The 5,489-nt window shown below is 33.5% G+C and overlaps 1 long non-coding RNA gene across 1 annotated transcript in view; it reads left to right on the forward strand.

Annotated features, from left to right (window-relative positions):
• LOC111087085 overlaps positions 1-5,489 on the forward strand; it is a 26,288-nt gene that overhangs the window by 14,952 nt on the left and 5,847 nt on the right. Inside the window, exon 2 of the long non-coding RNA XR_002611810.1 lies at positions 179-184. This is a non-coding gene — a long non-coding RNA (uncharacterized LOC111087085). The remainder of the gene's footprint in view (positions 1-178; positions 185-5,489) is intronic.

The following is a 5,489-nucleotide window of genomic DNA, read 5'->3' on the forward strand; positions in this document are numbered from 1 at the left end:
TATGTAAATGTTAAATACGATTGTTATAGAAGTTTAAAGTTTCAGGGATAAAATTACTTGTTTTCTTCGTTTTTCTTTGTCTTTCGTGCTACAAATTATTTAAACAATTTTCGTATAGTAGTTTAGTTGATTTTTCTAATAATAAAATGCTCATTCCAAGAGGTTAAATTCCTTTAAGTAATTAGTATCTGCCGAAGAAATACTAATTATGATTAATACGAATGTTTCTTACACTTTTAAACCACAAGAAATAACTATGTTTCAAGTTTTTGGTTGTGTATTCGCTACACAGTTTATTTTTTAAGAATTTTACATAGGAAGATCATATTTATTCGTAAACAAAACGGAAAGCTGGTAATTATATTCAGACACAAACACTATTAACTAATTATCAAAAAACTTAAAAGCAGATCAGATCCACTTATAATCGCAAGGATTTCTTAGTTAATTAATATGTGATTTATAAATATAGTCGCGTTCAATATTTTCCTCAATAAATGTAATTCCTTTCCAATATAATATATTTTAATGTTTTTCATTAGTATATGTTAACTATCATTTTCTTGATTTTAACTTTTCTTCTCGCAAAAAGTTGTGTTTCCGTCACTTTGACAATTTATGGTGACATAGATATTTAACAGCCATTATTTTGATATTGAAATATGTGAAATAGAATTTAAAACGAAAAGTTTGGAGACTACCATATTAAGTGACTTTTGGATATCAACTTATATAAAAATATCTATATAGAAATAAAGCTTAATTACATATACTATAAAATACACTAAAGCTATTTCTACTTCAACGAAAGGTCTTAGAGCCACTGATTAAACTCGTAAGATCAACTTACCAATATGGGCTGACGATAGGATGTAAGTAAACTTCTGAATGGGTTCTGAATATCTTGGTCACAACTCTGCAAACTGAGCGTCTTATATAACTATCTAGTTTACACGCCTAAGAAATTAGATGGCCTAAGATTGGTGGACTTGATGTAAATTAATGTGCGCATGCTTGGAAGTACCGACTGCACCAATTCCTTGGCAGAAACATCAGTCCATGGCTTCCACTGGCGGAAGAACTGGAGAGAAAACGTTGGTTTTTAGCTTAAATAAAAGGTTAGCGTATAATATAGTTTCACAAAGCAGAAACTAATATATAAAATACATTTTTCATACACACTGGTAAGTGATTCCAAAACTTTGGACACGTTTTCTTATGCAAGCTAAAAGTTAATTATCAAGTTTTACACCTGCTCCGTGTTTTAAGAATCATTTAAATATTATAATTAACTATGTTGTTGTCATTATATAACGTTTGGTTGTTGATAATATTAAATTATATTTAAGACCTATAATGACGAGTTGAAGTTGTAAGCTAGTGTATATTATAACGTTTTATGAAGCTCACCATAAATTTGTCAAGATATTACATTTCAGAAGATATCTACGAATATTATGATATGTGATATACAGACATACCTATCTTTCTGTGACCGGAAGTTGCCTAGTGGTTAGCGACTGTGATCTCGTTGATAGGTTCCGACCTGTTGCTGAAAAATCGCAAAATATATCTTGTTAAGATTCTTTTATAAATTTGTTGAGAGCATAATACTTCTATTTCGGTCTTTTATTATAATCTCGTACACCGAGTTATTCCTATTGTTGCCCAATCAGACATCACATCTCATCTACAACAATACTGTTATGAATTATTTTAATACAATATTCCTCTTAGGAACATTGTTGTGGTCAAGTTAATGGTGTTTTACTTAATGGGACGGATGTGGCCTAGTGATTAATGTATCGTACTCTGTAAGTGAGTGTTTTTGTTCTAGTTCTGTTGTTGTGAAAATTATTAAAAGATCGCACTCTGCTATTTAGGGCTCTGGGTGTGTTATAAGAGTAACGGTTAAACTCTACTATTTGATTAAAGTAGAGGAGGTTTCTGTTCATTAGCGGTATTCATTTCAATCTATCAGTTCAATATTAATGACGACTATCGCAGATAGTTCTTGTTTACCTTTGCGAAATACAAACAAACTACTTATATCTTTTTATACACATTAAAAAGGTTTACACTTACAAATTTCAAAAGTTGAAAAACACTATAGACCGTTAGGTAAGTCACTATAGAAGAAATACAATAATACTTATATTTCCAAATAAATTATTGACGAAAAAAAAGTCGTAAAAGACCTCTCAGAGATAAATAATATCATTTTTAACTTATCAACTCATTACATAGTAAACGTAGAACTATTTTGAAGGGGGATTGGAGTATTATTATCAATGTAAATGTACTAAATAAACAATATTTTTACGGGAATAAAAAGAGTTATGGCTGAGCTGATATCATTTTGTAATTAAATCCCTGATAATATTTTAAACATTAAACTCAATGTGCGACTCAATGGTGGTATTTCAAGTATGCAGGATACAGACGAGAACTTCTTAAGTAAATTCTTCAAACCGCTAACTGATCTGTTATACAATTTTAAACTTAGCATTTGTTTGTTTTGAATTTCGTGTAAAGCTACACGAGGGCTATCTGTGCTAGCCGTCCCTAATTTAGCAGTGAAAGACTAGATGGAAGGCAGCTAGCCATCACCACCCATCGCCAACTCTTGGGCTACTCTTTTTACCAACGACCGTCACATTATAACGCCCCCACGGCTGAAAGAGTGAGCATGTCTGGTGTGACGGGGATTCGAACCCGCGACCCTCAGATTGCGAGTTGAGCGCCCTAACCACCTGGCTATGCCGGGCCAACTTAGCTTCTATGGCTTGAAGTTTCGTATTGGAATGATTATTTTCTAAATATATTTTCTTCTATATCATTTTTATAACAACTGATCTGTAATTCGAAACTGGTAGATTTTGTAAAGATAATATTTTTCTTAAGCACTTGTTGAACAGTTACTTATTCACTACGACAGTTGTTTTTTAAGATAGGAAGTGCCTAGTGGTTAGGGCACTCGATTTGTTATATTGTTGTCGCGGGATTGAAACATTACGCTGAATATGCTCGATCTTTTATCCATAGGTGTGTTATAATGTAACGGTCCATCTCACTATTCGTTGATAAAAACATAGATAGGAGCATATGTTGGGTTTTATCGACCAGTAACTTTCCTTCTGATCAGCAGTTTCAAATAATGGACAGGAAAAGATGCGCTTGTCGTAAACAAAACGAATAAAGCGTTTAAGGAAGTGGATGATGTCATAATATGAGTCAAATAATTTTTCAAAATACGAATGCTACACTAACGATCGTCAGTCCGTTCTATAATATTCAGTCCCTAATAATAAATTGAGTTATAAAGATACAAATATATGACTTTAGACTATTCGACATTCATAAAGTCCATGTATATGTTATGCACTAATGGAAGAATTAGACACTGAGATTTTTATCGACTCATCTAAAGTTAGTCTGAAAGCTGTACTTTAGTACAATGGGAACACTATGGTATCTATATATCTGTTACTCATGTTGTAATGGGAACACTATGGTATCTATATATCTGTTACTCATGTTGTAATGGGAACACTATGGTATCTATATATCTGTTACTCGTGTTGTAATGGAGACACTGTGGTATCTATATATCTGTTACTCGTGTTGTAATAGGAACACTATGTTATCTATATAGCTGTTACTCATGTTGTAATGGGAACACTATGGTATCTATATATCTGTTACTCATGTTGTAATGGGAACACTATGTTACCTATATATCTGTTACTCGTGTTGTAATGGGAACACTATGGTATCTATATATCTGTTGCTCATGTTGTAATGGGAACACTATGGTATCTATATATCTGCTACTCATGTTGTAATGGGAACACTATGGTATCTATATATCTGTTACTCATGTTGTAATGGGAACACTATGGTATCTATATATCTGCTACTCATGTTGTAATGGGAACACTATGGTATCTATATATCTGTTACTCATGTTGTAATGGGAACACTATGGTATCTATATATATGTTACTCATGTTGTAATGGGAACACTATGGTATCTATATATCTGTTACTCATGTTGTAATGGGAACACTATGGTATCTATATATCTGTTACTCATGTTGTAATGGAAACACTGTGGTATCTATATATCTGTTACTCATGTTGTAATGGGAACACTATGGTATCTATATATCTGCTACTCATGTTGTAATGGGAACACTATGGTATCTATATATCTGTTACTCATGTTGTGAACATGAAAGAAACTTATCAAACCATGCAGATTATACATTATTAAACGCAAATTTCAATGAATAAGTAACATATAATAGACATAGACGCACTGACCCGAAGACGAAAGGCGGAAGACTTTCGAAACGTCGTCCTCTACACTAGTGTCTGTAGAACAGGCAGTTGCCGTCCGTTCTACAAAGTTGGATGCTCTGCCTAAACAATCTATTAAAGAATAAGAACTTACATTAAGATACAGTGAACTGAAAGCAGTGCTTAAATGGATTTGATAAAAGTTAAACCTTAATATTCTTATTGATAAAAAATGTACTTTTATTAAACTTTTAATTTAATACCCATCCACTTATCTTCAGTTTGTGAAAATGTCATTTTCTCCGAGTGCTGGGTTGAATACAACCTTCTGTCCACTTAACACTTTCCCAACTGTGCCTCCGAGGCCCAACGGAATGCTTGGGCATGACGGTTGGTGGGAGAACAATACGGGTTTTATTGTGGAGTGACCTTCTCCTAAAATAGTGGCTGTACATAGCTAACAGCACTGATTCTGTCAGTTGCAGTGCTCAAAACTAAATACAGCATGCTTTCTCTGTTGTTTACCCAATTAAACCAAGCTTCCATCAGACAATGTAATCCACCATCCTGCTTCGTCAATGGTTTCACCATTTCCCCGATTTGGGGGGGGGGGGCTACATGGTTGCTGGCACTTGCCTAAGGTGCCACCACAAGGCTACGAAAGGTGAGGGAGCCTCAAAATCTCTCCACAGGCTACTAGCAGCAGAAAAGTACTGTATCGTACCCTAATTTCTACACGAATAATATGCTTAGTAAACTTACATGTGTGGGTACGACTCCAAAAAAATTTACTTATATAAGTTGCCATATTTGAATAATACTCTCGAAAGTTTATAACTTGAAACTTCGTTTTAATTCTTGAGAATTGCTTACGAATACATACAGAAGCTATTTCAATAATGGATAAGCATTAGATTTTCTCATCAAAGTTCTAAACTTTACAATAACATAACTTAAGTTTTATAAAAAGCAAAAGTTAAAAACAAGGAAGTATTTTGGTACTAAATTATTTTAGGTTTTGGAGTGGTATGGAGTTGGTTTCGAATTTGTGAAATACCACAAGATATTTCTTGCACTTTAAACTGTGGGTGCGTTATAGCAGACAGTCCATTAGCTTGGATAATAGGTTGCAAAGTTCTGCTGACTAGCTGTCCTCCTTCTAGTTTGTTTGTTTTTGAATTTCGCGC

The sequence above is a fragment of the Limulus polyphemus genome, unplaced genomic scaffold (assembly GCF_000517525.1).
Source record: "Limulus polyphemus unplaced genomic scaffold, Limulus_polyphemus-2.1.2 Scaffold1716, whole genome shotgun sequence".
Lineage (NCBI taxonomy): Eukaryota > Metazoa > Arthropoda > Merostomata > Xiphosura > Limulidae > Limulus > Limulus polyphemus.